This window comes from Sceloporus occidentalis, unplaced genomic scaffold (assembly GCF_023333645.1).
Source record: "Sceloporus occidentalis isolate IW3139 unplaced genomic scaffold, rSceOcc1.0.p SCAF_164, whole genome shotgun sequence".
NCBI classification, from domain to species: Eukaryota; Metazoa; Chordata; class Lepidosauria; order Squamata; family Phrynosomatidae; genus Sceloporus; species Sceloporus occidentalis.
The window spans coordinates 1,462,228-1,476,112 of record NW_028317144.1 but is presented as its reverse complement, the minus strand read 5'-3'; positions in this window follow the sequence as shown (position 1 = coordinate 1,476,112).

Here is a 13,885-nt window from a genome sequence, read left to right as displayed (position 1 = left end):
TCTGATTTCAAGGTGAATATTTATCAAGTTTGGGGTTTTCTATGATTGGTCATTATAAATCACAACAAAGACTTAACTGCAGGATATTAATCTACTCACAAGAGGTTAATTTGTTCTTCTCTACTGCATCTAACCACCAAGATTTGAATAATAATAATAATAATGCCATGTTATAATATAGTTACATAGTTACATTTCAGGACATAATAACAATCACATGTTCCTAAGCAGGTCCAAGAATTTGGTAAATACAACCTCAGATGAACAACAACACATGACATATTACACCGTGTCGTGATTTATTCAACAAAAATAAAGCTAAAACGGAGAAGCCATGTGTGGAAAACTAAGTTCCCCTTATGATTCACTAGCTTGTAGAACCACCTTAAGCAGCAATAACTTGAAGCAATTGTTTTCCTTATGATTTTATCAGTCTCTCAACTCATTGTGAAAGAATTTTGGCCTACTGTTATGTGGGCAAGGGCTTGGCAACAGCTTTATTAAACACATATGTACTGCCACACCAACTTAGGAACATCAACCACCTGCCAGCTAAAATTTGATTTAGCACATCAGGGAGTTAAACCCAACAAATACACCAAGAGCTTCAAACCAGTATGGCTCATCAGCCTACACTGGCTTGGTCTTTCCCAATTTCCACAGTTGCGTATACCATATAGTCCTCTTAGGCACTGGCAAGGTGACATAAACTGCAGATATGACTAAACAGAATATTTATCCATATTAATTGCCAGAGAAATTGAGGAATAAACCACTGCCAGCTGACGACCAAGTTAGCACATCAGGCAGGTACACCCATTATATTCACCAAGAGCTTCAAATCAGTTGTATTATCCACCACTGGCTTAGTCTCTCCCAATTTCCACTGTTGCAGATACCAGTATTAGTTTTCTTATCAATCCGGACAGGAGGGTGGGAAAGTTCCAGATCTTCTCCCTGTCTATTCTTGGTTGAAAAAGAAGTAAGAAAGTGCTATGACCTACATGTCTTCCTCAGTTGAATGCTCAAGACCAGCAAACGGCTATAAAGCATTGAAGTAATTGTAAAAAAAAAAAGGAAACATTTAATAAAATGTTTTTAGGAATTCAATCAAAATCTCGTACCCTTCAAAGATATATGAAATAAAAAAATATTGATTAAAATAGTTAAAAAAAATATAGTGTGGTATGAACCTACAGTGGCCTTGACAACTCTGCACACCTTTATATCTCTACCTTCCTATTTAAATACACCCCTAACCACCCCCTCTTTCTTTCTCTCACAAACTTTGTCTCTTCTACCATCATCATTTCCCACTCCCACATCCAGGATTTTACCCGTGTTGCACATCTTTTCTGGAATTCCCTTCCCTGTCCTGTAAAGTTTTCTCCTGCTTATGAAAATTTAAAAAGATCTCTGAGAACCCACCTCTTCTGAGAAGCGTACAACCTTTCCTCATAACACTCTCAGTCGGCATCCTGCCAACCAACAGCCTTGAGAGCTCATCCAGACTAAACCAATTAATCCTTATCCAAGCAGTGCTCTCCCACTGTTACTAGATTGTAAGAGCAGGGTCCTCTTCTTCTTTTGTACCAGTTTGTTATTGTTCTCGATTTAAAACTTATCCTACCGACTAAGGCGCTAACTAATCTGCTGGTGCTATATAAATAAATGTAATGTAATATAAAGAAAGCATTTGTAACCCCCCAAAACATACAAAGCTGTCACCTATCCTGTGAAAAAGAACGTATATAAAAATACCAAAAATATGTGTTTTTACATTTTCTCCCCCTTTTTTTTAAATATTAGTAGACTTGTGCATTCGTATTCAGGCGATCATGAAAATGAAGAGTGCGTTGTCGTTTTTCAGCCCCGAATACCGAACATACGAACATGGCGGCGGCAAAACGTATACGAATCTTTGTGCTTGTCTTCATTTACTAATCTCCCTGGTGCCTTCCCCATCTAGCCTATCTTATCTATGCAGTATCGAAGGGGTTAACGGGAGCGGAAATCCATAGGTCTGCACGAGCAACTCTATTGGTCGCCGGCAGGGGGCTCGTCTGCCAGCAACCAATGAAGTACAGGTGCACTTCATTGGTTGATGGCAGAGGAAGCCCCTGCTGGCGACCAATAGAGTTGTTTGTAAGGACCTTTAAAATCCTGGCGCCAAAGCTGCTGCGTAGTGCGTACCACGTTAGCCCCGTATTAACCCCTTCTACAAAAAACGACAAAAAACAGGAAAAAAATGAACAGGAAAAATGTACACAAATATTCGTCCGAACCGAGCACAGGAACGGGCGAATATTCTTGGAATACGAGGATTTTTTCCACATGAAGACTAACACAATATTGTTTTATGTGTATGAATATGGTTTAATGGAAAGCCCTGATTCTCTTTGAGAAAAAAAAAACAATAAATCATTTGGATGGTTACACAAGTCATGTGAAATTCAGTTGAACAAAGATATAACAAAGTTGGTAAGAATGCTTTGGTCCGTAAGTGTAAAAAACATAAATCAGCATGTGCTAAAGAAGGGCTGAGAACACCGTTTTGCTTTGTTTCTTGAGAATGTTTGTCTGGTTGGATTCGAACCACTTGTGTTCAATACAATGTACTCTCTGGAGTAAGACTTTCAAATTAACTTGACTAAATTATTCTTATACAAATGACGGTGATGTCTTATAAAGGTTACTGCTAAAAAGTCATTTGCTTTTTTTTTTTTATAGCAAAGGGAACAGGGAAATTTAAGACCGGAAAAAGGTGCCAAATTATATCTTTTGAAATGTGTAATTTCTATAAATGCTATGACCTACATGTCTTCCTCAGCCCAATATGACAAATGGCAAATTACTAAAGTAAATTTGTTTTAGGGAGTTACTTAAAGAAAAAAAAACTTTTTGACTTTTCTATATAGGCAACGAGTTACTGTAAATGCTAAAATGATTTTGTTGTTCAGACTCAGATTTTGTTGTTCACTTGGGGAACACTTTAACTAAGAAGGCTAGATAGGGTGAATAAATAAAGTGGGAAAAAAACAACACCGCTGTAAAACTTTGAAGGTATAAACAGGGGTGTACCTAGAGTATTTGGCACCTGGGGCGTGTCCAGTATGTTAGGCAAACATTGACAGGGGTACAGCATAACACCTATCACTATATACTGAGACAGACATTGACGGTGGAACTGCATAACTGCTATCATTATTATTTTCTGAGGCAAACATTGACGGTGGTAAACCATAACTATTATCGTTATATACTGAGGCACGCACTGACGGTGGTACATCATAACACCTATCATTATATACTGAGGCAAACATTGACAGGGGTACAGCATAACACCTATCACTATATGCTGAGGCACACATTGATGGTGGTACAGCATAACACCTATCACTATATACTGAGGTACTCACTGACGGTGGTACAGCATAACACCTTTCACTATATACTGAGGCAAACATTGATGGTGGTACAGCATAACACCTATCACTATATACTGAGGCACACATTGATGGTGGTACAGCATAACACCTATCACTATATATTGAGGAATGCACTGACAGTGGTACAGCATAACACCTATCACTATATTCTGAGGCAAACATTGACGGTAGTACAGCATAACACTTTTCACTATATACTGAGGCAAACATTGATGGGGGTACAGCATAACACCTATCACTATATACAGAGGCACACATTGACGGTGGTACAGCATAATCCCTATCACTAGACATTGAGCCAGACATTGACAATAATGCAGCATAACCCCTATATACTAAGCCAAACATTGATGTGGCTTAGGCCTACTACTTCAGTGTTTGGCTTAGTATAGGGATGCACCGAAATGAAAATTCTGGACCGAAACCAAAAATTCAGCATTCACTTGGCCGAAACCGAAAATGACCCACCACACCTTTAAAAAAAAACACACCCCAAAAACACTTTTATTAAACGTAAGTAACACACCAAAATGAAACAAAAAATAAATAACAATATATATATATATATATATATATATATATATATATATATATATAAATATTGTCATTCAATTTTTCTGTCCAATTGTGGTGTATTAACCACACTTTTATTAAAAGTAAGTAACACACCAAAAGTGGACAAAAAAAAATCAACAACAATATTATATACATATATATATATATATATATATACACATAAATATATATATATATACACACATATATATATATATATATATATATATATATATATATATATATTAGCTAATGGCAATCACTCTCCTATCATGCCCAGGCATGCTGGAACCTGGGCATGATAGGAATGTGATTACAGCCTCCCTATGCCATGCTACCCCCCCCTCCACACACAGTTACACATCCATGCTATAACACACTCATTCACAAACATTCAGCATAAACTACAGCATAACACCCATCACTCTCACACAGTGGCGGATCTACCGGGGTCGCAGGGGTCGCGACTGCGACCGGGCCCCGGCGGCAGGGGGGCCCAAGCCAAGGGGCCGCCCGAAATCTTTTTTACATTTTTTTTTTTTTTTTTTTAAATAAGGCAGGGGCGTCCAACATGAGACCTCGAGGTGCGGCCCGCGTAAGATCGGCAGCCAGGGCAACCGATCTTACACGAGCCGCACCTCAAGCCCTGCTACTTACTTGTGGGAGGGTCTTCTGGACAGCACAGAGGAAGCGGAGTTCACGTGACTTCCTACTTCCTCTGTGCTTTAGCAGAGAAGGCAGAGGGAGGCCGCGCCCCCTGCTGAAGTCTGTGAGCGGCATCGAGGGAGCTGCAGTACAGGTAAGGGGGTGGGGAGGGTGTTTGAATGAGTGTGTGTGATTGAGGGAATGAATCTGTGAATTAATGATTATATGAATAAATGAGTGTGTGTGTGTGTGTGTGTGTGTGTGTTAGCATGGATGTGTAAGTGCTGGAACCTAGGCATGATGGGACTGTGATTGCTGTTAGCAATCACACTCCTATCATGCCAAGTCAGCCAGTACATGCTGAAACCTGGCCAGCTGCCCCCCTTGTGTAGTGATAATGCCAGCAGTATGGGGTCTGCACTTACAGCCACCCTGTACCAGCATGTACTGGCTGACTTGGCATGATAGGAGTGTGATTGCTAACAGCAATCACAGTCCCATAATGCCTAGGTTCCAGCATTTACTGGATGGATGTGTAAGTGCTGGAACCTAGGCATGATGGGACTGTGATTGCTGTTAGCAATCACACTCCTATCATGCCAAGTCAGCCAGTACATGCTGAAACCTGGCTAGCTGCCCCCTTGTGTATTGATGCTGCCAGCAGTATGGGGTCTGCACATCACTTACAGCCATCCTGTACCAGCGTGTATTGACTGACTTGGCATGATAGGAGTGTGATTGCTAACAGCAATCAGAGTCCCATCATGCCTAGGTTCCAGCATTTACTGGATGGATGTGTAAGTGCTGGAACCTAGGCATGATGGGACTGTGACTACTGTTAGCAATCACACTCCTATCATGCTAACAGCAATCACAGTGAGCACAGTCCCATCATGCCTAGGTACCAGCATTTACTGGTTGCCTAGGCTAACAGCAATCACACTCCTATCATGCCAAGTCATATTGCTAATTTTGTCCAATTGCGTGTTACCTACTTTTATTAAACATGTGAGTTTTTATTAGTATTTTTAAAGGTGGGGGTCATTTTCGGTTTTGGCTAAGTGAACCCTGAATGTTTTGGTCCAGAATTTTCATTTTAGTTCATCCCTAGAATAAATCTAGGGAATCCTGAATTTGTAGTCGCAAAACTTTCAAGGCCCAGAAATCAGTGAGAGGAAGAGTAAAGGTTTTGTGTAATTTTACTTTATTTTAATCTGCATATTTTATTAAAGGCCATATTTTTTGTCACAGTGAAAAATGAGTGCGGCCCGCGCACGTATACAATTCTGATGAAGTGGCCCACTGCAGAAAAAACTTGGACACCCCTGGATTATGCCCTTTGTACATGCGCCCCTTTTTCTTTGATTATGATTCAATATGTAAATTGAATTTGTTGAATTAGTTGAAAAAAAATTGTTGGGTAAAAATCATGTTTTTTTGGGGGGGGTGAGGGGGTGGGGGGGCCCTTAACAGATTCTCGCACCCGGGCCCTGAGGCATCTAGTTACGCCCCTGCTCTCACACACTTACTAATCCACTCTCACTGAATGTTTCTCTACCTTTTCTCTGTCACTTTTCCTCCTCCTCTTTGTTCTTCCTCTTGGCTCTTCTTCTTCTTCCGTGTCCTGTCCTTCCCGTGCATTGAGCGTGGAAGGCGGTGGGCACAGCTTCAGTGTTTTGCGTCGGGATATGACATTAAATCCCGACGCACAGCATCAGTTGCCGAGTGCATCGCAAGGGAGCAGGATCTGAGGTCAGTAACAGACCTCCCGCTCCCTCATTATTATATTCTGAGGAAAACATTGACGGTGGTAAAGCATAACTATTATCGTTATATACTGAGGCACGCACTGACGGTGGTACAGCATAACACCTATCACCATATACTGAGGCAAACATTGACAGGGGTACAGCATAACACCTATCACTATATGCTGAGGCACACATTGATGGTGGTACAGCATAACACCTATCACTATATACTGAGGTACTCACTGACGGTGGTACAGCATAACACATTTCACTATATACTGAGGCAAACATTGATGGTGGTACAGCATAACACCTATCACTATATACTGAGGCACACATTGATGGTGGTACAGTATAACACCTATCGCTATATATTGAGGCATGCACTGACAGTGGTACAGCATAACACCTATCACTATATTCTGAGGCAAACATTGACGGCCAAAAAACACTTTTATTAAACGTAAGTAACACACCAAAATAAGACAAAAAAAATCAACAACATTATTATTGTTGTTGATTTTTTTTGTCTTATTTTGGTGTGTTACTTACGTTTAATAAAAGTGTTTTTTGGGTGTTTTTATATATATATATATATATATATATATATATATATATATATATATATATATATATATATATATATATTAGCTAATGGCAATCACTCTCCTATCATGCCCAGGCATCCAGTACATGCTGGAACCTGGGCATGATAGGAATGTGATTACAGCCTCCCTATGCCATGCTACCCCCCCACACACAGTTACACATCCATGCTATAACACACTCATTCACAAACATTCAGCATAAACTACAGCATAACACCCATCACTCTCACACTTACTAATCCACTCTCACTGAATGTTTCCCTACCTTTTCTCTGTCACTTTTCCTCCTCCTCTTTGTTCTTCCTCTTGGCTCTTCTTCTTCTTCTGTGTCCTGTCCTTCCCGTGCATTGAGCGTGGAAGGCGGTGGGCACGGCTTCAGTGTTTTGCGTCGTGATATGACATCAAATCCCGACGCACAGCATCAGTTGCCGAGTGCATCGCAAGGGAGCAGGATCTGAGGTCAGTAACAGACCTCCCGCTCCCTTGATTGACTTTAAGATGGTTAGAGGGAGATCCTTGATCTCCCCAACAGAGCTTGCTACTCTAGCGGCGGACATTAGTGATGAGCGACACCCAGGGCATACTGCCCCCCACTAGGTATGCTACTGGGTATAAAGTTTAAAGTTTATTCTATATAGAAATTTATGTAGAACCTTTATATATACACCGATCAGCCATAACATTATGACCACTTGCCTAATATTGTGTAGGTCCCTCTTTTGCTGCCAAAACAGCCCTGTGCTGTCAAGGCATGGACTGCACTAGACCGCTAAAGGTGTGCTGTGATATCTGGCACCAAGACATTAGCAGCAAATCCTTTAAGTCCTGTAAGTTGCAAGGTGGGTCATCCTGGTGCCCTGTGTTCTCCAGGTAAATGACGTACATGCACCCGGCCATCCATGTGATGTAAAAGAAAACGTGATTCATCAGACCAGGCCACCTTATTCCTTTGCTCTGTGGTACAGTTTGTATGCTCACTTGCCCCTTGTAGGTACTTTCTATCAGAACCAACATTAACCTTTTCAGCAATTTAAGCTACAGTAGCTCCTCTGTAGCTACAGTAGCCCGTGACCACACAGGCCAGCCTTTGCCCCCACGTGCATCAATGACCCTGTCGCTGGTTCGCCGCTTTTCTGTCCTTGGACCACTTTTGATAGGTACTGACCACTGCAGGCCAGGAACAAGAGCTGCAGTTTCGGAGATACTATGACCCAGTCGTCTAGCCATCACAATCTGGCCCTTGTCAAAGTCGCTTAGATCCTTACACTTGCTAGTACCAGAGAATACATAAAATTAGAAAATTAGGGCCATCTCTGGTTAGAAACCCATCTGCTCAGACCACCAAGGTCCCGCTGGTATTAGGCACTTGTTGCACCTTAAGGGTTAAAAGCAATAGAGTACATTAGAGTACATGTTTAACATGACCCGAAAGGGAAGTAAATCAGAAGGGTAGCTAATCTTTGCCATGATTCACAATGATTCAATTGGTCAGAGTGAACAAATTAATACCAGGGAAATAAAAGTCATTTTAATAATAGTAATGGTTCAAGTGCAATCTATGTACTTTATGGAACGTTTCCAAGATATATCAATGATATACAGAAGAAATATATGTGAATGCATGGTATTAAAATGCCACCACAAATTAATATATTGTATAATGTTATAGTATAGTGGCATGTAAGTCTTCATCAAAAGACTATAAATCACTATAAATTCATGCTCCACACCTACAACTCTGCCCTCTCTCTCTCTCACCAAACAGCTCTACTTCTCCACTCTCATATCCTCTCTTTCTTCCAACCCACGACGCCTTTTTTCTACTTTCAACTCTCTTCTCTGTCCCTCCACACCCACACCACAAACCTCTCTCACTGCTCAAGATCTTGCTACCCACTTCAAAGAGAAGATCAAGACTATTAGAAAAGACCTCTCTTCCTTACAACTCCCTCCTACACCACTCAACACCACTCTCTCCACTCCTACTATACTAACTGCCTTTTCCCCTACAACCGAAGAAGAGATAGACACTCTTCTTTCTTCCTCTCACCCAGCAACCTGTCCCCTCGACCCCATCCCTTCACACCTCACAAAGTCTCTATATCCATCCCTTGGTCCATCACTTACCCACCTATTTAATCTTTCTCTATCATCTGGAACTGTACCATCTGCCTTCAAGCATGCACTAATCACACCAATTCTAAAGAATCCTTCCTCAGATCCCGTCTTTTTGACTAACTACCGCCCTATCTCTCTGCTTCCTTTTATCTCTAAGCTGCTTGAACGGATTGTGTACAACCGCCTCATTAACTTCCTCTCCTCTAATTCCCTCCTTGACCCTCTACAGTCTGGTTTCAAACCCCTTCACTCTACTGAAACAGCTCTAACAAAAGTCTCCAATGACTTGCTCTCTGCCAAAGCAAAAGGTCACTACTCTATTCTAATTCTACTGGATCTCTCTGCTGCTTTCGATACTGTTGATCACCACCTTCTTATAGACTCACTTGCTTCTATAGGCATTCGAGATACAGCTCTCTCCTGGATCTCCTCATATCTGTCTAACCGTTCCTTCTCTGCCAACTTCTCTGGCAAGACATCATCACCCCTTCCACTTTCGGTTGGTGTCCCCCAAGGTTCAGTCCTTGGCCCTCTGCTGTTCTCTCTTTATACTTCCTCTCTTGGCAAACTAATCAACTCATTTGGCCTCCAGTATCACCTATATGCAGATGATACCCAAATCTACCTGTCTTCTCCTGATCTCTCTCCATCTCGCCTGTCCTGTATTACCAATTGCTTGTCTGCTATTTCTTCATGGATGTCACAACACTACCTGAAACTTAATCTTTCTAAAACTGAACTCATTATCTTCCCTCCCTCCATCTCCACTCCACTACCTGAATTCTCTATCACCATTAACAACACGACTATCTCTCCTACTAACCAGGCCCGATGCCTTGGGGTCATCCTTGACTCAAACCTCTCCTTCATCCCTCACATTCAGTCCCTCGCCAAATCCTGCCGCTTGCACCTAAAAAACATCTCTCGTATCCGCCCATTCCTCACCCAAGAATCCCCAAAAACCCTGGTTCATTCCCTTATCATTTCCCGTCTTGACTACTGCAACACTCTGGTTGGTACTCCACTGTCTTGACTCTCTCCTCTACAGTCTATCCTAAATGCCGCTGCTAGGCTCATCTTCCTTGCACGTCGCTCCTCTTCTGCTTCCCCCCTCTGTGAAACCCTCCACTGGCTCCCAATTACCTTTAGAATTAAATTTAAGATCCTGGTACTGACATATAAGGCCATCCATAATACTGCTCCTCCGTACATTTCTGACCTCATTAGCAAATACTCTCCTACTCGATCCCTACGTTCCTCCCATGGGCTAAGGCTCTCCTCCTCACTCATCACCTCTTCCTTTTCCCGTCTACAAGATTTCACTCGAGCTGCCCCATATCTCTGGAATCTACTCCCAAGGAACCTTCAGCATTCTCCCTCCCTCCCAACTTTCAAGAAACATCTAAAAACCCACTTCTTCAGAGAAGCATACCATCTTAGCTGCTAGAACTTCCTTGTCATCGATACAACCCCCACAATACCTCTCACCCTTTCTCTATGCCTTATGTTTGTCACCCCATTTCCCTCTAGATTGTAAGCTTGCGAGCAGGGCTCTCTCCACCAAATGTATCGGTTTGTCTTAGTCTGTCAATTCTTGTCTTGTCATATCCCTTGAATTTATGTATTGTATTAAGCGCTGCGTAAACTGTTGGCGCTATATAAATAAAGGATAATAATAATAATAAAATTGTCTCCAGGTCCAAGGCTCACGCTCAATCCACAGCCTTGTCAATGGATGTGCAAGAGGACTTACAGACATCAGTGTCAATGTTATGACTTACAGAACCCCCTCAGCAAAAGGTGGTGTATGAACTGATACTTGCTTGGCTCCTTCTTCAGTACCACTTTAAATGAGAAACCCCAACAATGGGCAAAAGAGTGACATCAAACAGAACAATCATATACCTCTAATGTTTAAAAACCACAGCTGAACTGTAAATTTGTAAGATGGTACCTAGCCTTTGATGGCTGAAATGGAACGTGGAATCCATCCATAAAGCCCATCTTCAACAGGCTAGCCACATTACTAACTGTATAAAGTCTCAGCCAACCAATCAAGAATCCTGGCAGTGACCACTTGAAGTGTGTCCTTAAACCTATACTACCTTCTTGCCCCTGCAAAAAAGCAGATGCCAAAATTGCAAAAGCCTGCCGCTCAGTAAAAGCTTATAATGCTATTTCTTCTCCTTGTATTGTCTTAGAACACTTCACCTTGGAAGAGCTGTCTAAAGTTCAACAGCAGCTCCAAATATCTCCACATGCTCTCCCTTGACAATTTTATTCTGCATCTCCTGCTTCAAACATACACTAAGCTGCTCCTCAAAGCACACAGCTCACTGCAGACAAGTCCACCAACTTTATAATATCAATCTCCTTGCACTAAGATGAGCCACCCACCTCTTTTGATGCTGTGATCACCTGCTGCACCTCTTACACTGACTTCTCAGCACAGCCACACAAGTTGTGTCCCCTTCCAAACCATGGCTACCTGTCAAAAGTGTTCCTTGTCACATAATGCACGTTACATGAGCCTTATGGTAGTAGTGGCAGACCACACAGATTGCAAACTGTAGTGAAGACAGGGCTATGTGAACAAAAGAGGGAGCATGCAGATTGCACTGTGGATGGAGGAAGGGTAGAGGAAATGAGAGAATGTCAGTGTATGGTGTCAGGGTTGAGGTTAGGGCTCAAGGAGTGTGTTAGTATATGGTGTTAGTGTGTCTTCGTGTATGTCATTTATGGGGGGGGGGGATGCCAAAGAAATATTGTACCAAGGTGCCACTTACACTAGGCTGTTGTGAGTGAAGCTTATTTTTCTTTTGGTATTAATACTTGTCATGGCAATGTGTGCCATTTTGGGTGTCTTCTGTAACAAAACGTATTGGATAGGAGGCAATTTTATAAAAACAAAATAAAGTTTGTGAAACTGGCTAAAGTAAAGATACAATGGATAGCATTGAGGAGTATATCTCATTCTTGGCATTTCCTAAGGCAATAGGAAAGAAAAAAATCAGAGTGAGGACATTAAAAACTTTATTTTTTATACGAAAATTGACCTCAATATATATGAGAGCTTGGAACTTTTTTATGTAATTTTTATATTATATAACTATGACTATGTTCAAAACATAACACATGAATTATTACTTGGATGAATATTTTCAAAGGGAATATTTAAAGTTTGCTACAGGTCTATTGGGGTGTTTGAAAGCTGAGGGTTCAGTGTGATTTGTAGTTAATATTTATCAGTGTTATCCAATCTTATAATGATAAAACAGTGTACTGCTCAGAAGAGAGAGCTGGGGGTACTATTAAATTAATCATAAATACAACAGAACATATGGGGATTCAGGTTGACTAGTCATAAATATGTCCATATTTACAAACACATTATGAAGAAGAAACAAAAAATACTTATGACTATAGTCCTATCCCCTTCTCCATCTACTGGAACATTTAATTTATAGTTGCCTAATCCACTTTCTAACCTCTAATTCTCTGACTTTCTAATTTGGGTTCTATCCACAACATTATAGTGAGACAGCCCTCACCGCTAAAGCAAATGGTCAGTTCTCCTTACTTATCCTCTTTCATCTCTCTACAGTTGTTGGCACTGTTGACTGCCGCTAGGGGGCATCTAGTGGGACTGAAGCCCCAAATCCTAAATCCACATAACCAAATCTGGAGACAACCGCCCCGCAGCAATCTAAACTGCCGCTGGTAGGCTGCCTTACCAGGGGCCGTTCTTGAGCCATAAAAAAGATCTGTGCCGATTGAGGCCATAATAGGACGTGCCATGTCGCAAAGGGTTATATATCTCAAATAACTCAGCTAGACTGCTCTATTACATGCTTTCTTAATGTTCAAATGCAGGTACCCCGGTTAAGTTGTAACTATTTTTTATCTTCATTTTTTTTAGAGGTGTCGTAGATAAGTGGAATAGACTCCCAGCATTAATGGTCAAGGCTAACACAATTAGTGAATACAAAAATATACAGATAGAGTAGGTATGAGGATATCCTGAACCGAAGATGAAAGCAAGAAGTCATTAAGGTTTGAGTCTTTACACCAGGAAAAATGAGCAGACAACATGGGCCAAATGGTTCTTATCTGCTATCAAATTCAGTGTTTCTTTGTTTTTTTCTATATGACTTTTCCACAAACATAATAAATTACACACAGTTACCAAAAATTCATCCAGTAGCAATATCCTTAATTAGATGTGTGTGCTTAGTGAGTGATGATATCATCTTACACTATGCGGTGGAAACTGCATTTACATTGTATGACAACACAAGATCATGTGAAAAAAGTACACCCTCTTTGAAATAATTATGGTTATAATGCCATTTCCAAACAATTTAAAGTTCATCATTCTACAGTGAGAAAAATTATTCAAAAGTGCAAAACATTCAAGACAGTTGCCAATCTTCTCCGGAGTCAACGTCCAATCAAAGTCACCACAAGATCAGACCATGCAATGCTCTGAGTAATTGCAAAAAAAAACAAGAATTACATCTCAGACTCTACAGGTCAGACTCTACTCCTCAGTTAGCATGGTAAATGTTAAAGTTCATGACAGCACTTCTCCCTAAAACAAACATGGCAGCATGGCTTAGGTTTGCAAAGTTGCATCTAAACAAACCACAAGACTTCTGGAACAATGTCCTTTGGACAGATGAGATCAAAGTGGAGATGTTTGGCCATAACGCACAGAGCCACGTTTGGCAAAAACCAAACACTGCATATCAGCAAAAAC